Raw genomic sequence first — 24,624 nt, 5'->3', positions numbered from 1 at the left:
AGCAACTTTGAAGCACTTCTGGCACAAGAGGTTCCAAGATATCCAAAAACCCCTCAAATAAAATGTTTCTAGAATTAGCCACCTGTTAACAACATTATACCAGTATTTTCTTTGTTCAATAGAGAGTACTTTAAACTTGATCATGTCTACCACAGACCAACTTTCACTTCTATCACAAGAATCCAGAATTGCAACACTATAGGAATAAAGGACATGTCAACAAATAATTTAATTCAACCAAAGCTTCATAAAAGTGAAATTGCTTTTTATTAATTCCAATCGTAAGACATATTGGCTTTGAAATTCAATATTCTTCCTTTTTGGAATGTAAGTAATATTTTTAGAATTCAATACCAAGTAATGTTAAGAAAATTATACTCACGTAAAGCAACTCTAAATCTAAGTATTGACACAATTTTTCTATCAATGATGTTTACAGAAAGGATTACAAATCAAATCGCTTAATTACATATATCCACTTTCAGTATCTAATTTGTATTTTTTAATGAAAAAATATATTACATAAACAATTAATTAATTTATTACCAAATTACCTATTTTCACTAATTTCCAAAGCGCTTGTTGCTGTGCTTGCAGGAGAAAATTGCACCTAATAGGAAGGAGGGAAAAGCAGAAAATCCTTTATGAGAATTAAAATCTCAAAAAACAGATACTAAATATAAGCATGAGTATGAAGATTAGGAATTAGTCAATATGTCTGGTATGTCCTAGAACTGTTGACCAATCAAGGCAAAGGAACCTCTTAGGATTACACAGAAAAGAGAGAGAAAAAGAAAGATTCTTATTTACTTATTCTAACTGATATTCCCTACACTGAGATATTTTTAGAGAAAAATATTACATCTAGGTAGATGATGATGCACATCAAATCTGTTTTTGAAAGTTTGCTGTATCTCTTGCACCATAATGATGTTTAATAAAGTTCAATCTGGGGTATAGGAGTACAAGAAATTTGTGATTCAGTTTCAGTTTAGACATATGAGGTGAAGTTGATGTGCAAGGGTTTTGCTCATTCGCAAGTTGATTAAACATCTTTTTCTTTGGAGATAAATAGGTATTTCCTGGGAAAAAATATTCTCATATATGCATCTATAAAGAATTTAATTAAACACATTCAGGTCTCAAACACCTACTCGTAGAAGTTTAAACAGAGGTGCTCATAATTTCTGTGCCTATTATTGCAATCCAAAAGACAGCTCCCACCCTGCTTGAAAAAGACAGTGAAAGCGTCAAAACAGCTTCTGAAAAAGACCATGGAGTTGTATTCTGATTTATACAGAGTTATTAAATTGTTGGATGTTACAAATGAAGCAGCTGCTTGTAAAAGCAAACAAAAAGGTTGAAAGAATGGGTGACCGTGCAAGGCATAATAGGATGGCTATAAACCAGCTGGTGACACAAATCAGTTAAGCACTGCAGAACAGTCATGAGAACTTTATTCTATATATCAGTGATCACAACCAGCTGTGTACACAGCACAACACTGACATCACACGAGATTGCCAGCCCTATTTGCTGTCACAAGGAATTTTTCTTTTCCCAGCCACCTTTCCTCTCCAATGAACATAAATTTCAGATTACAAGATAGTGCCTTTGCTTGCAAAACAGAGAGAAAATCTGGAAATATTTTGCCTGAGAATGTGCCAGGAAATAATTATAAGTTGCTGCTGAAAAGAATTAACTTAAAACAATGGTACTGCCTTTCAGTGAAAAACTCTAAGCTTAAAAAGAAGGCATTTGAATTTATTTGAAGAGTGCACAAGATTGTGGGTTGGTTTTATGCTTTGGAATTTTGTCACGCATACATATAGACAGACACACAAGGATAAATATAAACGTGTATATATTTATATGTGTGTCTGTGTGTGTTTACAGACTTACTGTTAAAAGAACAGAAGTGTTTGGGCTGTGAAAATGTGCAGTACTGTGACCCATACCTTTGACAGGATGCTCTCAGAGGGCAGAAGTAAGATAGCCATATGCACCAATTTCTCCCACAACTACTTAAGAGTAATTGCTGCAGTATTTAGCTGATGCTAGCATATCCTTCTCTGCTCAGGGTCTAAACACTATGCATACAAAAATAGCAGTACTTCTAGTTATCTCAGAATGAAGGCAGAGCAGGCTTGTCTTGCCTGTGGGGGATTATAAAGACCTTGCAGTGTGCATTCCCACACAGAAAGGCTGGGAAAGGGGCTGAGATGAGCAACAATCCTTTTATGTCAAAGACTTGGGGAAACTGTGTCACTGAACAGACCAGATAATTGTCATGCATCTTATTCCCAAAGCATTATCAAAGGCTGAAATCTGCATTATTAAGCATTTGCTCCTAAATGTCTAGACAATTTACACCAGATAACAAGAGAGAATCCATAGCACAGCAAAGAACTAAACTAAGATTATCTCCACAGCAAGTTATAGACTAAGCCACTAGAATACTCTGCCTTTTTGCTGACTTAAAATGAATGAAGGACATTTATTTTGTTATTACTGGTTGCTCTTAAAGACAAGGAACAGAAGAAATATGTGCAATTTTAATGGTTGCTTAGTTTTGGAATAGAGTTTTCTTGTGCTGCAAACAAGTGTCTTTCATTTCTACTTGGTAAATTTGATCAAAATGCATGCAATTACTTTTTTCCCTGAAGGCAAAACACTCATAATAAGATGGGTAGTATATTTTCATCTCATATATCATATTAGAAAACTAACAGAAAGAAAATGTGAAAGGCTAGTCATTCCAGGCATGCATACCCCATTAATTAAATAAAAGCCTAAATCTACAATAGTTGTTTATGTTATTTATGAAAGTCTGATGAGCTTGCATGGTGCTCTGCTTTTTGGATGTCATTTTTTGTTCATTATACTCCAGTGTCCCAGAGTGGTCTAAATTAACCAGAAGCTACTTAAAGGCAAGAAGCTCCATACCATTATGATTAACCCTTATTTCTTTCAAGTACATAAGGTCAGGTGCCTCAAAGCTTCTACAAAACAAAGTACTGAGAATGCAAGATCTGCTTTGAAATTCAAGGAATGTTTTTGATGAACTAGGACTTGAATTAATAATCTTGGGAAATAATTAAAAATTAATCTTCATATAATGTCAAATCAAAAGAAAGATTTATTTAAAAAATGAAATATAATAGGCAAAATGCTTTCCATTGTGGCACTCTGAGAGGCTAATTTTACTGCTATCATTTGAAGGCTTTTCCATTTGGCAGTTAAATTTAATAAATTATTAATTATATCACTAATATTATGAAAGACAGCACATCCTGATTTTATATAATTGCTTCTTTGATGATTTTATACAGAAATACTACATGTGCTGGAGCTCTAGGAATCCCATAATAGTGCAAAAAATGACTTTTGAACTTACAGTTTTAATTATTAGTTATGTTAGCTTTACTACTGTTTAGGACTCTTTTAATCCCTGTAGTCCTTAAGAAGTGCTATTTTAAACTCCAATTTCTTATCTAATTGATAGAATTTTTTCATAGTTCCAGCCTGGCTTTTGAGTCAAGTGTGATCATTAGCAGCTTTTTTCTTCCCAATATTTACATCCATTCAGTGAAATACTAGAATGCCAATACAGAAGGAAATTGTGTTTGATAAAGCTGTTTTAGCCATTGTAATTAGAAGGAAGGGGAAAAACAAAAGAGTCAAAGAAAAGGTACAATAATGACTTTATTAGTTGCTACAGACTTTTAATCCATTTTTCCATTAAAATCATCACCTTTAGTTACTGTCTGTTTAATCTTTTCTAAGCCACATCCACTGTTGCATTGCTGTTATTTGAGGAAATACTCCTACTGTTTTGAAACTCATCCAAATTAACTCCTCTAGTGATACATGTTTGTAAATTACAGTCAGCCCAGGCTTTTTACCCCTTTGAGGGACAACCTCTGTGATCTCATGGTAATTTACCTTTATTGCACACTTTGTCATTTGATTGCTTCCCTAGGCATGATATAAAATAAATATATAACAAGAATAGTAATTAGTAACATTCACAGCTTAACATGACTGCAACATGACTTTATACCACTGATGTCACCAATTAGATGAGTATTATTCAGCAGTCTGACAACAAATTCAAAAGGACAAACTACACTGCATATAAGTGAAAACCATAGTAAAACTTGTCAAAACATTTATCAATGTAGAGTTCAGGAAGGCTCAGTGAAGAATCGTAAAATTTCAGAACTGCTACATTATCTCAAGCTCTAATTAAGTCACGTAAAATAAAATCTGAACAACTTCAATTTCATGATACCTTTGTACTTTCTGAAACTAAGGATATTACAAGATCGAGATAAAATTGTGAAAGTTGATAGATGTATAAGAGAATGAATAAAGCAAAAATGAAATAAACTCATGATTTTCCTAAAATTTACAAATATAACATAAAAAATTACAACTATCCAATATTCAGAGGAAGGATTCTTTCTCAGTAATCACAACGAAGTACGGTGGAACATCATATTCCACATGGTTATAGATATAAAATAGAGAAAAAAATCTGTAGCTTTTTTTTTTTTTATGTATTTCTTGTGAAGCACATACATATTTTATTGTCATGAATTCCATAATTCTTTCCTGGGCTTTTTTTGTCATTGAGCCTAATAGTAAACAAAAATGGAGAACTGATTTGTCTCAGTGATGGTGCTGTTTTTTCAGATAAAAGAATGAGTTTCTCTCCAGTAAGGTATCTCAGATGCAATATAATTTCATTTCTTGTTTACCCAGACCATGTTCATAAGAAAGGAATTTTTCATGTCCACAGGAAACGAATTTTTGTTGAGTTTTAGTCCTTCAAAAAATGAATCAGACCTTTTGGATTGAAATCACCTACTTCTGCTAGGTAAAAGCTTTCTGTTTTGTCTCCTTCAACAATAAAAGAAACAGTGAAAACAAATTTTTTCTCTTAAGAAAATGCCTGGAAAAATTCTCACTATTTTCTGTAGAAACAAGTTCTTTCCCCATCAGCATTATTAAAAGAAGGTGATACTGCTTTTTTGAAAACAGAAAAGTCAAAATGAGAATTCTTCATGATTGATTTATTCTTTTTTATTCTCTCTCTTAATGATTGGACTGGTTTTCTATTCTTGTGTTGGTAAATACCTGAATCACTTGCACAGATAAATGCAGGTAAACCTTAGAACAAAGGCCAAAAACCTGGACAGTGACTTTAAATAAAGAACTGTGGGTAGGTCAGATAGCACTTTTCAACGCTGGTAGGCAGATGCCATACATGACAGCTCCAACTTTTGTGTGGCAGTGTTTGCTACTTAGCTTAATTTCATCTTGGGTGTCCCTGGAGGGAGTAGGGTTACTGTGTTTCCCTCAGATGAAACAGGTAAGTCTGTGCACAGAAATACTTTTTATTTTCTCTTCTTGTAGGGGCATAGTTTGAAATAAACTTCTATTGATAATTAATGGAGGCTGCTCTGGGATGGTTATCTTCTGCCTCTTTAGAAAAGTGAGAGAAAACAAACTGCAAACCACATGAATCATTCTGTTATGAGCAGTCAGCCTCTAGGCTTTGTCTAATTTTACTCCTCTCCCCTGAGAAGTCAGAGTACATGTTTTCCATATGACAGAAGAGCCTCCTCCTGGTGGTTGTCCCTACCCTTAGGAGTGAACCTTTCCAGCAGTCATGGCTCGGGGAACACCTGGGTGAAAAGATGAGAGTTGCTCACAAAGAACTGCTTTGGGTAGCCCTTGAGCAGAAAGGTGATGCCTCTTTCACAGGTGTGACATTTCCTGTAATGCCTTACCTGCCTCGTGGGAAAAACCCCTCCAGAGCAGTCATTTGCCTCCGAACATGGCCTCTCTTTCCCTTTGTCTTTGATTGAAGCAACATAGAATTGGCTGCTGGCGAGCAGGATGCACACCAAAAGGTACCTCAGGAAATTAAATTCCCTTAAATTTCTTCTAAACGGCTTCCAGTGCTCTAACTGTCTCTTTTATGGGCAACTCAGGCTTTTGTACACTGCAGCACAGCATGCAATGTGTACAGATGCTTGGGGCTGACTTCTTATAAGCCCTAGACAAATACGGTGCGTAAAAAAGAGTGCCAGGTGCTCAGGGCTGGGATGCTAAAGAGGCCAAGAGCACTTACAGCTCCCATTGACTTCAGGGGCAGCTGAGGCTTCTTGACAACTCTCAGGAAGAGCTCAGCAACTTGCAGAAGTTTTAAAAAGATTTCTCCCTTTCTGTATTTTTTCTTAGAATAGCATGCTATTCATAAGATACTTACTGCCTTAATTTGATATCTGCTAACAGATTTAAATAGTAACGAGCAAAACTATTCTGCAAAGTAAACAAATAAAAGTTAGACTTTTTAGTAACTAACAGAAGGACAACTGTGTGTTAGGATTTAATTATGAGAAGAAAGTGATATTGGGCAAAAGGCATCTGTAATTTGTGTTTCCATCATTTTATAAAGCTTCTTTTAATGGATTAAAATCACTTCTGGCAGCTTTTCCCCCTTTGCTGCCATAAACTAAACCCAAATCTCTACTTTAGGGAAGATTAGCTGTTAGAAATGCAAACAGAAAGTTCTGAATAGAAATAAATAAAAGTATCAGTATGATTCCTTCACTTTTTAATAGCCAAAACATTTCATAAGATGCTTTATTTTGTTGTAAAATAAGCTTTTCACATCTTTGCAGCTGTTTCACGTATACCTGAAGGAATATGAATATATACTTAGATAGTCTTACAAGTATTAATATCAAGATAGTCTTACAAAATATTAATCATTATCACACCTCTGTATTGAATGGAAAAATATGGGTTTGGGATTTTTTTCTCTGAATAAAAATAATTAGGCCTTTTTTCCAGCTTGGAAATCTGTAAAATAGGTAGTTGTATGTACTTTTCTGAGACATACATTGCAGCACTCTATGAACCAGCCTGAGAAAGAAATAAAAATGAAAGGTTTTTCATATAGTTTTTCTGCTCTTTGTAAATTACCTCTATTTCTTTTTTGTTTCCTCCTCTCTGTTACTTTGTGAGAATCAATGTTAATAATCCAAGAAAAATGTGCACTGTAGAGAATTTCTGCAACAAATGCTGGTGTGTTGAAGTGGCAAACCAGCACTGCAAATCCATATTAAAAATAGGAAAGAGCAACATTGCAATCTTGTCAACCACTAGCATAAATATACACCAATCCTTAAGGCGGGGGCTGGAGGGGGAGTGTGAAACTATCTTTCCAGAAATATGATTGATATAATGCCAGAGATTTGCCTCTTATCTATAGATTAAGACTGTGACTTCAAAGACTTGAAAATTTATATCTAGATGGTGTGAATTCCGAAAACTATTTATAGAAAAAATAGTTTACATAAAAATGCAGCAAGGAAGTATCAGAAAAAATTGTAAAAACAATTTATGTACAGTAATTATAAATGAGGTCTAAAGAGATCTATAAATAGACAAAATATCATTCCATAGATTTTTTGTTTTGTTTTCTAGGGCTATAATGGATTATGAAACATATAAAATCCATAGCAGTTCAGCTACTTCAGAAAGGGAAGCACCTCAGGGAAATATTGTGCCAGATTCTCAAATACAGTTATGATCCCATTGTACCACTCAGCTGCTACAAATGAACCATAACCCAGCTGAAAATTTCTGGCAAAGGATTTCCTGTCTTCAGCAAATTCTCTTCTGACATATATCTATCATTCCCAGGCACTGTAGCTTTATGTCTTCACTGTGAAAAGACACATCTCAAGAGTAAGAAAGTTCATGGTACAGTCTTGCTATACTCTTTCTCCACTGATATAAAAATCCCGCCAAAATTCTGTAGCACCAAGAGACTTGGACCAAGAAAACATAGGACAGTTGATAGAGGCTCAGACCCTTCTTATTTTTTTTATCCCGTGTTGAATCAGACATAGGTAAAAAAAAAAAAAAAAGCATTTCCAACCAATTTCTGTTTGTAGCATAGTAATACCACTGTGTTCACTATGCTAGTTACAGTTATCATGCACATCCTGTTTTAATTTTGAGCTCTTGACTACCTGGGAATTTTCTTTTAATTTAAAGATTTTTCACTAAGAAGATAGCTATTTTATTTATCCTGAAAAGAGAAAGAGCATTTTTCCTACAAAACCAGGTATGGTCTGTGTAGCTTTTTATCTTTTCTTATCAGTTTACCCTAATGGCCATTGGCATATATCTTGTTTTACCTTTCCTGCTTCTTTTGAGATCTCTCTTATTTCCTTAACATACATAATGAAAACAAAGATCCCAAGGTCATGTCTATTTCAGCATCGTAACATCTTAAGGATGCAACAAAACTGTCAGTCTCCTTGTCAATGGCAGTAGAGCTTCTCTCTAATTAAATAGAAAATGGGATTTTCTCCCTCCTACTGACAAAATAAAGGAAACAAAATTCTGAATAATGTGATTCTCTCTGACATTTCAACATGAATGGATGGAGCTGTTACCCACCCATTCGGAAATAGTAATGTGCAGAGCATGACATTCATAGTAAATATAAAAACTGTAACCATTTAGATTCTAGAATTGCCCATGCTTGCAGCTCTATATTAGTGGTAAAATCTTGTGAAAACAAAAAAGTGACATGGTTAAAAGCTTAAACACAGGGCAGCACAATATAACAGATTTTCATTTTTTAAATTCAAGAAAGATGTAAATGGCCATGACATTTAACATTGCTAAGCAATAACAGTTATTAAGGTAGTCAGAATGAAGGTAATTACATTAATATGTGGTATTGTTTGGCAACGAAAACAAGAAAATAACTGTGTGGGCTTGAAGTCTATTTATAATGCTCACATGTCTGTGACTGTGTGACCACTGAAGGGCAATGAGCAATTTCTAGATAAAATCTGCATCATTATTCTCATATAACAAGAGGAAAATATAGGGCACAAAGAAAGACAGCACACAGTGTAGTCACACAGATAGAGTGTCACACTTAAAAGCAAAACCTGGACCACATCCAATTTGGGGATGAAGAAATAGAGTACTAAAACCTCACTCATAATTTTAGTCCCATAAAAAATGGGGAGCACTAGAGCCTTTTCAAGTGTGTTTGAAATGGTAATATTCAAGAAAATTGCTTTACAGAGAACTGTTCATGTTACTTTATGATGTAGGAAAATATTTAATAGCACTCTCTGGAGGAATTAAAAAAATAGAAATAGGTCAGGATTTCAAATAAGAGAAGGGGGTAGAAAAATGCAAAGGAAAAGAAAGGATGCAGAATAATAGATACAAAACAAAAGGCTGCAGCACTTAACTCCATGAACAAGCAAGTGAACCCAAAGTGCATGATATGTTGTGTTATGTAATTGCAAACACTATGGTTCACTATGGATGCACATGACTCAACACAACATCGTACCCACAGAAGCACCTGGAATTTTTTTACACCTCAGAAGGTCTTCAAGGCTTGGTGCCTTTTCATGTGTGTCATAAACTGTTGGGTCAAAAGTATGCCCCTCAAGAAATTTTAAAAAAGTCAAATCAAATTTATCCAAAGGCATGTAAAATTAATTTGTTTGTATTGCTATTGTGAAATGTCTTGATGTCCAGAGAGAAATTACAAGTTTACCTTCAAGAAATAAATGCTATAGAAAATAATGAAGTTACATGTGCCTGAAAAGAAAGAGTGAAAAAAAACCAACCAACCAAACAAAAAAAAACCAAAAAACCCATTTTAAGTTATTAAATGCATGCTGAATATGCTTTACAAGATACTGTCATCAGAGAACAAGAAAGATAAGAACAAGTAAGATAACTGTTATATATTAAATAAATTCTTGATACAGCAGCCGCAGTAAAATTTCCTTTCAAGGTGAAAAATTGTGCTTTTTAAAAAAATAAACAAATGTGCCAAGGAATATGTATCAAAAACATGAAATATTTTATAGTGACTGATAATATTTTATTTGTTTTCTACATAGAAGAAGCTATTGCTTCTGCGTGTACTATTTCCAAGGACCACTTTGATTTTAAGAACAGACTTGAGATGAAATGAAGAGAACCAAAGCAAAAGGGAAGCCAGTCATAACAGAGTACACCTTAAATATGCTGATAAATAAAAATGCTAATGGTACAACAAAAACAAAACAAACAAAAAATGAAGAGAATGCTGTCCAGTATAGGCTAATATAAAATTGAATGAAAAAAAGTGTTTGGTTTAAGAACAAAAAAAAAAAAAAAAGCCAGGTTATACTTTCAGTGAAGATCCTATAGCACCTTTATTACTTTTATTTTCAAAATTCAGGGTTAGCCAAAGAAAATAAAAATCCATGTCCAGATGACACTTTACCAAACACTGATCAAAAATACACTTTGAATTTTTTTCTGAACAAGATGAACTATATTACATGCCCAAGTTATTATTTTTTACCCAAACCAAGGTTAATGTGTTACTCCCATCTCTACCCTCATGCTGTAGATTTATTGATTCAAGAGTATCTAATAATTTTAGGATTATTAAAAAATTTCATTATGATGTTTAAAGCACCAGGAAAACAAAACAAAACCAAAACCAATATGAAAATAGCAACAGCAAAACCACAAACAAACAAACAAACAAACAAACGAAAATAATGCCACAAAACTTCCCCTGAAAAAAACCCAACAATTTACTCAAAGCAAAACATTTTGCAAAATTTGTCAGTTTTGGTGAAACCTTCAAGGTACTATTTGACAGCTTATCTGAAAGGGTAAATCAGTTTCAAGACTGTTTTTTCAAAGAATGCCTCATCCTCCTGTCAAAGAGGGCACTGTGCAGTGAGGGTCCCCTCGGTTCTCTCTAGAGCGATGTACTTTGCAAACTCTTGGAAAGCTATGCTCCTCCTAACTTAGACATCTTCAGTTACTCTACTGCATCAGAATTACACATAAAGAGGATATGGAAACTCATTTAGCAAAATTTCAAAGTACACTAATTAGATTACAGCAAATTAATGTTTTTCAAAAAAAATTCTCTGAACAATTAATGTTATAATTTTTTAGTTAAAACTTTTAGAATGGCACAGGCCTTACTCTGACTTCTTAAGAGAGGAATGATTTATTTTCTTACTAATGTACAATTGATGATGATTGTTTTATATCTAAAACCAGCATGACATTATGTTCTGATAAATTATGTACTTGAAGCAAAAATATATGGTCTATTATTTATTTATTTATTTATTCATTGATTTGCTTGCTTTAAACTAGTGATTTAAAGCTGGTGTTTGGAGCTTTTAGACTTAAGATTATTTGTAATAATCACATAGATATTATAGCATCAGAGTCCTTGTGCATGGTAAGAATTAAATGTACTGGCAGTCACACTTGAACTATATCCCCTCATGATTTTCTGGGAGATGTAGAAATAGCACCAGTGAGATGTTTGTTGTTCATTCATCTGAGTTTTAAAAAAAATGTTTCTGCTTTACAACATGGGTTATGGTTGTGTGCAATAAAAATATTTAAAGAAATTTTACCATGTACAAAAAAAATAGGCCTGGGGCTGTAAAGGATGGAAGCAAAAGATTCTCTGCATAATTCCTTAATAGTGTGTAGAGTATCTCCAGAGAACCTACATAAAAATTAATGCATTAAAACTGCTTTCTTTAGTATTTAATTTACAGTATTTTTTTAATTTATTCAAGGTTTGAGATTAGTTCTAGGAGATAAAAAGCCATCTATAAGCCTTGGGAGAAAGAATTCTAACTGCTTGCAAAGAACAGACAGGGAGTGATGACTGACTTCTCTGACTTTCTGGAGCAGCAAAGTGTACAGCTGTACTCTCCCAAGGGGTATATCTCAGGAGGAGAATTACAGAGCTTTACCACAGTATTTTAAAATTGTAAATTAAAAACTCTCATTTTTTACACAGGACAGAGAATAATGCTTCACCCAACTGGGTCCTGGGAGATTATTCAGAGTTGTTTCTTTGGTATAATCCTTTTCATTCTTCATTTGAATTTGCCACTCACTGGAGGGAAGCAGCAAATAAAGTATCAAGAAGGAAGCTTTCTAAATTTCTACTGAAAATGTGTGTTTGCTACATGTCCTATGATTCCTTGATCTCCCTTTCCTCTGAGTAACCTGAGCACCTGCTCAGGATTATAGAAATATAACATCCCATAAGAAAAAAATACAAAACAGAATCTTGTGAACTCCAGAGAGGCAAAGAAGGACAGAGGGATGGTGGTAGCCCAGCTGGCTGAATGCAAATGTCTGCAGTGCAGACACCTCTTCACACCTACATTATTATTTACATATATTCCTTCTACAGTCAGTGGAGAGGAACAGCTAAGTCTAAGTGATGATTCATATTGTCTTATGTGGAAGTTAAAAATGCATGGAGTGTTATGTCCTGAATTATTAATTTCTTGTCACTGGTTTTGGAGTCCATATACTAATCTTAGATGAAAATCTCTAGAATGCAAATGTCTAAGGATATGTGATAGTAATTCAAAGAATATAAACTAAACTTATCCAAGAAATTCTATGTTTTCCAGTTCAGTTTAATAGTAAACAAGTCAATTTTAAATTAATATACTAAATTCAAGCATGTCTATGAGTCCTTAAATCTCCCAGTAGAGAATGTGGAAATAAAAGATGTAGGGCAAAACTGGATTTAGATGCTGCAGCTCTTGTGGTGGAGACATGTTGATTTCATCCAGCTCTAAAAATGGAACCTTGTATAACATAAGTCCACAATACAGGAATATATGTAAACAGATATAGGTAACTGTACTGTGGGTGTTCAATAATCCATAATTTGTTACAGTAAATTGAGTTATGTCTAATAAAATTAGATGTGGATGTTTAGGAATATTCTGCAAAGTTATAAACGAATTTTTGATTAAAACCACATTTTATGCTGAGGCATTTAAGGCAGAAAATAGGTTTTAACAATTAAAGCATGTAGCAGGATAGCTAGCTTTGAATATGTTTTTAATTCATTATTGTGTTCAAAGGCTTCATGATCCTGTCCCAAGTCAAGTAAACAAAAAGACCATGAATGTGATTAACGTCCACTGCCAATGAGTACAGGATCAAAATAAGTATTTTGTTTTATGTCAGCATTGCATTACTCAATATATAATGAAGCTTTGCAGAATCATTCAAATTTTTTATTGTTCCTTAATTGAATCTTGATCAGCATTTCATAAAAAAAAATTAATTTTAAACACACCCATTCAATATTCAGTTTCAGGCACATTATTTGCTAAACCTTTGAAAAAAACCCAACGCTGTCAGGCCTTAGTAGCTGATGTCAGTGTTTATATTTGGTAGTTATTTATGGTGTCTTTAATAATTTAACTGAATTTGTATCTAAATATTGGAAACCAGACTTCTTAAAAATCCAATAAATTATCTTAGAAATCACTCCCCAGTTAAGTTTGTTTGCAATACTCTTCTGAAAAGAATGAATATAAATCTTAAAGCTGAATTTGAAAGGAAACCTCATTCTGAAGGCCAACTCAGCATTATAATAGTGTGTATAATACAGTATCATTTATTTAATGCAGTTTCATAGTGACTTCATTCAGCAGTTGGCCCAAAAATAAGGACCTGTTAATTAATTCTCTGATCGAACATAGTTTTAGAAACATATAGACTGTAAAACCAGTGTGATGCCAGATCTTTGCTATTTTTATTCAGAAATGGGTAATTGTATTTGCTTAGTAATGTGTTTTGAACCTTGAGAATCCTTACACCAATTGCATAAGTACCGTAAAAATTTAGAAGAGTGACAATAGTATTCTTATTATTCAAGACCATCATAATAAAATACAGAAGACCAAACTGACTTTTTGTACAAAATAAAACACATGGGTACAACAAAGGGAAGAGCCGGGTCTTACCCTTGGGTTGCAATGACTCCATGAAGTGCTACAGGCTTGGGAAAGAGTGGCTGGAAAGCTGGTAGAAAACGACATGGGGCTGCTGGCTGAACATGAGCCAGCAGTGGTACCAGGGTGGCTAAGGAGGCCATTGACATCCTGGCCTGGATCAGCAATAGTGTGGCCAGCAGGACCAGGGCAGTGATTGTCCCCTGTACTTGGCACAGGTGAGGCCACACCTTGAATCCTGTGTTCAGTTCTGGGCCCCTCTCTGGAAGAAGGACATTGAGGTGCTGGAGTGTGTCCAGGGAAGGGCAACAGAGCTGGAGAGGGGTCTGGAGCATAAGTCTGATGAGGAGAAGCTGAGGGAGCTGGGGATGTTTGGTCTGGAGGAAAGGAGGCTCTGTGGGGATCTCATTGCTCTCTGTAAGTAACTGAAAGAGGGCTGTAGAAAAGATTGAGCTCTTCTCCCAGGTAAGTGACAGGACAAGTGACAGTCTCAAGTTATGCCAGCAGAGGTTTAGATTGGATGTTAGGATAAAATTCTTCACTGGGAGTGTGGTCAGACATTCTAGCAGGCTTACCAAGGAAGTAGTGGAATCACCATCCTTAGAAGTGTTCAAAGTTTGTTTGGATGTGGCACGTGAGGACATGGTTCAGTGGAGAACATGATGGTGCTTGGGTTAAGGGTTGAAACTGATGATCTTAGAGCTCTTTTCTAACCTTAACAATTCTATGATTCTGATGTTGGGTTATGTCAACCCACTTTTTCTTGGTGAAAAGACAGAGATCTGTTTGGCATCATCTGTAACTTTTCATCTGTTATTGGAAAATGTTGTAATCAGACACGTTGTGCCTACAGCATTGTTTTAAAAACGATTTTCTCAAGAGAAGTTCTAAGCTTTCAATTTGGGTATGTGTTTGGACTTTGCCATTACCTCTAAAAAATGTGGTTTAGACTAATGTCATGTATTACTGAAATATGAGTTGGAAGTAAAGTTAGGTGTCTTCTTTCTCTGTTGTGAATCTGAAATTTGAAAGTAGTAACTGGAAGGCCAGTTAACTTAATATTTTTTAGAAATTAGTGAGAGCTGTTGTTTTGGAAAATTAGCAATGAGTTGAAGTATTATTCATATTTTAAAAGCTCTATCAGGAAAAACAAATAATAATTTTTAAATATTATTAGACCTTTCATCATTTCAGAATATAATCCAAAGTGGAAAAAATTTGTGGTTTTTGTCAAGGATAGGTAAATTATATCTGGTTTATTAAGACAGCTTCATAGAAACTTTTCTTATAAGAAGATAGAAACAAAACAATATGACATTGTAAGGTTTATAATTAATATTAGAGATCAGTTACATATCCTCAGGCACTAATGTTGTACACAAGCTTGTCTTCCTAATTTTATTTCAGGTTAAGAAGGGAGAAATGGACACTTATCAGACAAAATTAATCAGAAAATTTTAAGACATCTACATTAAGGCAAGATTAATTATTTCTTGAAAATATACCATCTCATTTATTTTGTTAACCATTAAGGCAGCACAGGGATTTTAACTCAGATGTATTTCACTGAGTAATTTCTCCACCTTTGCATCAATATAATATGTTGTCATATCTGTGACTGCCTTAGCAGCAGCACAGCCAACTACCCACAGCTAAAGGAGGTCACTTTTATGGCTTCTATTTCCAGAGATACTAAGGAGCAATACATCAGTTCTCTCATCAAGATCAACATCTTCATCAGCTTTTAGTAGCTAAACTGATGATTCAGCCACTGACTGAATTCATTGAATCACAATCATTCATGGACTAGCAAAATGAAAAATGTTTAATAAGCCAGGATGCTAATATACTGCTAAATTTTCTGGATTCATTTCCCAAGTGTGTGCACTTTGAGTTCATTAGGATTGAGATAGCTCTTTTACTTTCCAAGTATTGAAAGTTACCTTGAACTTTATGCCTTGAATTTAGAATTCAGCCCACTAGATGAACTTGCATGATTGACTTTCCTGTATTATAATGTCTTCATAGAAACAGCATGCCTGATGTAGAAGCAAGACTTCATTTAGACATGGGGTTTCTAGGTTGGTATATTGTGAAGCTGCCACTTCCAGTGATATTATAATGTACTACTACCTCAGAGCTGATGGACTTCTCCTTTAAATCAAACCTAATATTTTAGTTTAATGCTAATTCACATGAATTCTCCTCGTATTGCTGACAGTCTAATTGCTGGTTTCTCTCTGGAATGGAATATTGCTGTGGATGAACCCTTTAGAGGGATGTTTTTCTGAGGAGTTGATATCTTAACTATAAACATGGTGAAACAAGTCTCTGATACACAAAAAAAATTACTTTCAGATGAGTTTTCCTTAGTTTAACTAGAAGTAAATCCCAAGTTTTATGACATTTCTAGGCCGGTCCTCAGAGAAAGATACTACCCACAGGCTGCTATGAGAAAGGGTGGGGACAAGGGCACACATCAATTGATTGCTCTCAGGGGACTGACATAATCTTTTCCTTTATTAGTTTCTAAATAGCTAAAACCCTACTTGTTTTTAGTAAACTGATAGCAGTCTAAAAAGATCTGTCAAGAGGACAGTCAGAGCAGCAAACACACCAGCAGAGGAAGGTCTTAGCATACATCACCATCTACTGTCATCCTTATCAGTTTGCGAGGGAGCCAGAATAGCTGGGCAAGAGTAAGTGTAATGTCCTCCAGGGTTGTCTTTGGAGCTCTCAGCCCATAAAAATTCATTTTATTGGACAGAGATGTATAGAGCAATCTTAAGCTGCATGACTATAAGAAACAGAGTTAAAAAGCTAAGATCGCAATATTAGAATCACAGTGGAAAAATAAATTACAATTTGAAGTTCTTTGCAATTCCAAGCAGCCATTTTAACTTTGTGTTTCTGTAACATACAAAATCAGATAATTATGTGATATTTATTTAATTTTGGTTTTAGGTATTGGTCATGTAAATCAAAATGCTTATGCATTAGCAACGTATCTCATATGCACAAGGGATAGAATTTAGCACTTGTTTGCCTGAAATTTGAGACACTTTACTTTGTATTGAAGTATTCTAGAGATGCCTGCTTCTTTGACACTGTGGGGAAAATCTGTTTTCTAGACAAGGTGAAAAATCTTTACATCTTGTCAGCTGAATCTAATCTTTAATCATTACATCCTGATATTTTTATAACGCAAATTAAAGGGACAGAAATTACTATATAAATAGTTCATAAAACTTATGATTGTGTTGAAATAAAGGCATATTGTATTAATGTAGAGTCTGGCTAAATTTTGAAAAGTAGTTTTCATTGACGTAATTATGTTTATTGGTCTCAATTTTATCTTAAAAGGTACTTTTTAAAGCTTCACAAATAAACAACCAAGGAATGCAATATCAAATACAGGCAGATAAAAATTCTAGTCAGAAGGATAAACAAGACTTTTCAGAAACATTGACAAAAATATATGAGACTAACAATCCAGAAATTTGGGTCAATAATTAGAAAACATGCATTAATCAGGAGATCTACACACGGAACAATATAGAAGTAGAATAGGCTAAAAATTAAGAAAGTGCTTAAATGAGGAATTACTACATTTTATAATTATTAAATGTAATAAATATAATTTTAATATGATTTTTTAAAAAAAGGTTAATTTTATAACAAAATTTAGATTATGATTGTGTAATAGGTTTCCTACAGGTACTCTTACATATGCAAAATGTGCATAAATTAAAACCTTTTATGAATCCAGGCTTTTGGTTTTGTCTATAGATCATTGGCTAAGCCATAGTTGTTTGGGGCTTTTTTGACTGTTTTCTTGTATTGCAATGTCTTTTTAAAATAAATTAAACTATTAGATATATTAGAAAACATGCAATCATATTTTCTTAGATATCTCTGTTCTTTGTTCATTATGAGATTGGTGTGACTTCTTTGGTAGTCATTAGCAAAATTCCCAGAGACTGCAAGATGGAAACGAGGGAAGGCTTAATAAGTGAACATAATCTGTAATTCTCTATTGAATATAGCAGTTGTAAATTAATAGTATCATTTCCTATTATACAATATTTTATTACCTGCTTGTATTGGTTTAGTTATTTAATATATTTGAAAAACCCACCAATTACTCTAAATGTAGATGTATTTACTACCAAGTAGTAAAAGTCCTTAGAATATGCAAACTCTTGTGTTGTTGGAAAAAAAAAATCTACTCAGCTAACAACTCCATATGCTGTATAAAGTGAAAGCAATTTAAATTAATTTTATTAAATTGTTAAGTAGAACAGAGAGAGAAGAAAAACAGGTAGACAAAAAAAAGAGCCATACAATAGACTGCTCAGCTACTTATTATCCTGAGCTGCTTCTCCAAATCTGTTTGTTACTAAACTACATCTTATTTTGACACATAATCCTCTTAAGAATTGATCCCCCTTGTAAATGCAGCTCACTTCAGAATGTAAGCAAATTGGTTTGCAAGGATTGATTGATAAAGGGAAGCATGCATTCATCATGCACCACAGTTGCCTGTAATAGAAATGTGAAGGGATGACATTTTCCTCTGTCTACCCCTTCCTTGAACTGGTCAAATATTGGTCTGGCTTAGCAAATGCAAATTGTATTGCACTAGCAAAATAAAATAAAAAAAAAGAAAGAATAATTTAACATTTAATTTGGAGCTTGACCCAAAATAAGCACTGTGTCTTATTAAGAGAATATTACTTAGGTAAGTCTTAAACACCTTACTTATTCCTAAACAACACTTTTGAAGCCTTACAGTCTTTCAGATCAAATACTGAATTTTTTATGGATAGTCTGTGAAAGTTCTACTTTCTGAGAGAACACCATTTCTCATAGCAATCCCCTGACACCTTCATACATGACTCTTCAGAAAGTAAAGACTGAATTAAGCTGCAGGTTCACTGCAATGGTTCTTATTTGTAGCATTGTTAAACAGTATAAGACACTGATACTACGTGACATTTTTATTCACTGGTCATATCCTGCAAGAAAGTATACAAAATAATTCAGCTAAAAAAAGAAAAGTTAAATTAATAAACATGTTTTATTTCCATATTTTCCCATAAGACATATTTCTTCCCATTTTTCATAGACCTGAATGCTCATCAGATAAGTAGAGTAGGTAGAGTAAGCTGGGCAAACACAGCATGTCTGGGAATTCAGTGTGCAAATTTGGGGCAAAAGCATAAGGTCCAAGCTTGACAGGAGATCAGCTGCTACAGAGCTCAGCATCATCTGGGAGGAAGTGACAGCTGCTCTCCTGTAGACAATAATCTGCTTTATGTGAGACAGGAATCCTTATGAGAAGTAGTAAAAGAGGAAGGATTTATGACAACTTTTTAAATGTGCAAGAGTCTCCCTAAAGTAACATCATCTGAACAAGGAAAATCTTCTCATACTGAAAGGCAGGGATTTGGAGCTGCCATTGAGCTGTGAAATCAGTGTTAGAGGACTCAGATTGTGTATCAATCACAGCTTCTTGCAGAAAGTTGTGGATTGCATCTCCCAGTAAATTCTGATGTCAAAGGTGGCTGAGGATTCCTGAGAACCCTGGAAGACTCCCAGGATCTCTTGTCTTTTGAATTATTCTCTTTTTAAAATTAATACCCAAGCACTTACCAAATCTCAGTCATTTCTTTTATAGTGTCTTGGAATTGAGTTATGTTATAGATTACATAAAATAAGTAACATTCACTTGAAAAGTTGAATGACTCAGATCCTGCTATTGACCAACTCAGTTTAGACACAGCTTTTGCTATTTGTAGCCACCAGGCCTTGCTACAAGAATTATTTCACATGAGTAAGATGCCAATATCAGATGATTGGTAGGGTTTTTTTCATCCCTGAAGAGTGATGGCTTCTGCTCCTGTTGACTCTTGCAGGTTTCCTGGCAAGAAATTACTTTAATCTCTTTAGTAATTTTGGATAAAATCCTTTCCTTAGCAAAGGAGATGTTTGCACTTTTTAAACAAACAAACAAAAAAACCAAACAAACCCAAAACCAATCAACAACAACAAAAAACCCACTACAAATACATTAAAATGTGTTGTAAAAGAGGCTGTGGAGCTTCCAGCCATCATATGTCGCAGACATCCCTTTCACTAAAATCCTTTCTTTAGGATTTTTCCTTCTGGGAAGCTGAGGCCCCAGAAATAAAGGTAAACAATGGTTATCTGCTGCTATGGAATGCAACAGGGTGATCCGTGATTGGTCTTGGGTGGATGTTTTGGTTCAGCAACCACTCACGGCAGAGGTGGCTCTCACTCTGTGTTGGGGCCAGCTTGTGTGTTATCATTCTTTCTTTCCTATTCTTAGCTTAGCAAGCTTCTGGAAATCTTTCCTTCTTTTTCTTTGTAGTATAGTTATAATGTAGTATATATATCATAAAATAATAAATCAAGCCTTCTGAACAGTCAACATTCTCGAGTCAACATTCTCGTCTCTTCCCTCAATCAAGAACCCTTGTGACCACCATCACAATCATAGACATGATCTACAGAGAGAGAAAAAAATGTATTAAAGCCATATTATTTAAGTTTGACCATATCATGTCTTCAGATGTGACATTCAAGTTCCCTGTTCAAATATAACACCTTCTAGTAAAATCATGCCCCCGAGACTCTTTTGCAAAGGAACACATAAACCCCTGATCTATAGAAATACAGCAATTTATACAGATATTTCTTAAAAATACAGAAGTTAACAGACTCGGGCATTTAAAATTGCATACAGAAATATTAACCATAATAAAGTCACAGATTTTATAGCTATTTCGTTCACTAAATACTGTATTTTTTTTTCATGTAGAGTAAGTGGGACCTGTAAGCACCACATATCACACCTGTTCACTACAATATCTTTTTGATGATACGAATCCTAGTCCTTTGCAATTTTATGCATTTGTTTTGACTAAGTAGGTGGGAATATGAAGGTAATTACAATGAAAACAAATGTTGGTAATAAATACAGACTTTGAATGTAAGCTGAACCAGAGATACATTATATGCTGTAATCATGGGTGACTGACTCTCTTGCATGGTACATTAGGTAATGAGCTGCTTTTAAAGCACTGAGCCACAACTGCCTTGACCAATTGTATCATTTATATTTGTCCACCTTGACTATATGCAAAAAGAACTCTTTTGCTATTATAGAAATCCATCAATTTTGAATAGGAGAAAATGACAGGCCAGGAGAATCAGGCCTTCTTTCTAAGAAGAAAGGGTTCTTGGAAGCACCCCTATACAAGTAAGATAAAGAATTGCAAAGTTAGTGAAATCCCTCATGTTTTCATGGGTAAAGCATAGGTGTTTATGTCCAAGACACTGATACTCAAATAATTATTCTTTATTATATTTTGATTTTTCCTTATGAGCCTTAGGTTATCCTCCTAAACCCAAATTTTTCTAATACCACTACCTCCCACAATGAGATTTCTGGCCATTTTCCACTGTTATGTATTCTGCCAGTACTGGAAATATCTTGGTTCTGCCATCTTTGGAAATAACATTCAAGCAGTTGACTCTGCTGCTAGGGCATCCTGTAGCCCCCTCTTCCTGAGACCACGATAGTCCAGTGTCTTCCTGAGCCATCCTGATAGATTTCCACTAGAGTTTCTTCAATTTTCCAGACCTCCTCTTCCAGGTCCTCTGAGCAGAAGAGCCTTCCATTCATTTGCTAGCCATACTCCTACTGAAGCACGATGGGATGCACCTGCACTTAATGGAGCCAGCAGTTAATCCCATTTGCAATGAGGGAACTGTTGACTCATACTCGGCTCTGTGTCCACTGTAACTCCTGGGTCCCAGTCAGCCACCGGCTCCTTAGACTGGATCAAGGCTGTGTTTCTCCTTACTGAAATGATACACACAGAGGTCTGAGAACAGAATTCCTGCTTACATTAAGCAAGAATTTTAGTGTAGTCCTTTCTTACCTACCCTAGTTTCCTCCTCTTATGCTTTGTGTTTGTGTCTTAGTCCATAAACAAGGCCCCCGCTTTTTCAAGTAGGTTTTCTGCTTTTCTTTGTCCACAGTGGGATGACTTATTAATTATTTCTTTCATAAAACATATTATTTTATTAAAAAAAAAAAGAAAGAAAAAAATGTAACATCATCAGCTTTCCTGGACAACCTTGTTCTTTATGGTTACTTGTCAGAGAGTAATCCCAATTAGACATAGAAATTCCCTAACTAAGCCAGATTCTTCTGTCGTGAAGTTCAGAATCCTCACTGCTCTGCTTCCTTCCCAAGACCCTCTTAAGGTCCTGGGCTCAATCGTCTCACGGTTTCTGAACCCCAGGCCAAGGTACATTGACCACCAGTTTAGGAGTAGCAGGTCAAGAACAGCATTATGCTCAGAAGGTCCTTCTAGCATATGCACCAGTATACCAGTGCTATCTAGACACTTCTGGAGTCAGGTAAGGGTCTGTGACCAGGACAATTACAACAATGAATTTTAGAAAGCCTTGTACAAAGCCCCTTCTCACAGAATCATTTAACATCCTGAGTTGGAAGGGATCTGGGGGGTTCTTCAATTCTTAACTCCACACAGGTCAACCTAAAAGTAAAACAAACTATGTAAGAGCCTTATTCAAATACTTCATAAACACCAACAGGCCTGGGGCCAGGACAGCTTTCCCAGGGAGCTTGTTCCAGTTCTCTTCCTCCCTCTCACTGAAGATCTTTTTACTAATATCCCATCTGAACTTCCCCTGGCAGCTTTAAGCCATTCAATCACATTCTATCACCAGAAACCAGAGAGAAGAGATCAGCACTTCCCTCTCTCACACTTCAGGAGAAAGCACTGACACAACTCCTCAATCTCCTCTTCTGTAAACTGAATATGCTTATTAGGAAAGCAGTCTGGAACCGACCCTGATTTACTTCTTTCATAATATTCCTAGGATTGATTTCTTCTGATCTGTACTCAGTGTGGACTTAGGACTAATTCTACATTGTGTGTAGTCAAGGCAATGTGAGGGAAGGCCATTCGAAATAACATTCCTCAGTACCAGGCAGCTCTCCCCAACCTCCATCTTTTTAGCAATAGACCTGCCTTTCTGATCTGGGACTTGGCTGCAAGGCAAAGCTAAAACAGTTTTGTCTGTGCAGTGCTGTGTCACAAAACATAATAACAGACATAAAGGACTTGGCACTTAATATTTATCTGTTATTCAAATATTGTAGGATCATGTTTCTATGAGATCCTTGAAAGATCTTAAGTTTTAAATATATCTACCACCTGTGATTAGAATGAGACATTTGTTTGCATCCAATTTTTTAAAGAAAGGATACTTCTGAAAAACCTTCAAAGTTTAAAGCTTGTATTACCCAGCACATTTAAATGTGAGCAACTCTTTCCAGCAGGTGTATTTTGACTATTTCCTTTGCAACCTTATTGAGAGTGGTTTAAAAATACATGCAGCTTTGTAGAAGCTGATCCTTATAAGCATAATACATGAGAAACAGACAACAGGATTCATTGTCAAAGTGCAAACCTCTGCCTATATGTGACACTTTGCTTTTTTCAATAAAACATATTTAATAAACCAAATTTGCTTAAAGATATCATTCTATACTTTTGGAGCTGAGAACACCAGACAATAGTGTAACTACTTTCATGTGAAGCACAAAAAAAACCCATTCTCTTCCTTTACAGATGGTGAACTGAGAGAGAAACTTCAAAGAAGCTTTCTATCTACAAAAGCGTAAAGTTCACTTCTCATGTGATCATCATCTACACAAAAAAAAAACAACCAAAAACAAAATACCAAACCCAACAAACCTCATTATTTCTTTCACCTATTTTAAGGTACAGACGTTTTGTTAAACCTGGAAAAATGCCAAGAAAAAACAATAATGTAGATATTCAAGAAAACACCTATGCTAAAGTGTCTAATTGATGACATGAATCCGACTCATAGTATTAGTACAGCTTTAAATGAAGATTAATGGAACATCTGAAAACCATCACAGAACATTAAAGTGTACTTACGAACAGTTATCTTACTGAAAACAAATATTTTTTTCTATATTAATGGTTTTGACACAGATTTGTGCTTCTGCTTCACCTGTTTCCATAAGTAACTACTCTAAAAACTGCTATCAGAAATATAAAAAAAGATCAGAAAACAAGCATCAGGAGACAACAGCCAATGTTAAATCTCATTTAAATATTAACAGTTTTTTTTTTTTCTTTCAGTTATGTACTCTAATTATCTTTCAATATAAAGTATGATCCATTGTCTGGTTGTATTTTAAATTTATTAAGAATAAAAACAACCTATAATTGAAGAAAAAAAAAAAACGGCAAGCAAGATAGCTTGGAGCCATTGTTGTTACTGTAAATTGCAGTCCAGTTTTCCAGAGAAAAAAAAAGAAGAAAAATTTATAAAAATAAAAGAAACACAAAGCTTAAGCTGTAGTCATTCTTGCTAGTTACGACATTTAACTGGCAATTTTTCTGTTAGGGAAGTACATACACAGAGAGATGCCCACAGTCTCACACACACACACAGTCTCACTCCTATGAGCTTAACAAAGACCAAGCAACGTTTAGAAGCATCAGGCTTTATAAAACATTGCTTTTAGCTGCTTCTCTCCTCAGCAGTTCTCAGCAGTGTGTCAGAGAACACTCTCATTAGCTGAGCTGGAGGGTTATTAAACCCAAATTAAGAAGAAAGAAAAGGAAGATGAAAGCAGAGAAACAAAACACACACA

This window comes from Camarhynchus parvulus, chromosome 1, assembly GCF_901933205.1.
Source record: "Camarhynchus parvulus chromosome 1, STF_HiC, whole genome shotgun sequence".
In the NCBI taxonomy this organism is placed as follows: domain Eukaryota; kingdom Metazoa; phylum Chordata; class Aves; order Passeriformes; family Thraupidae; genus Camarhynchus; species Camarhynchus parvulus.
The sequence above is the reverse complement of the archived record's forward strand: the minus strand, read 5'-3'. Positions refer to the sequence as shown.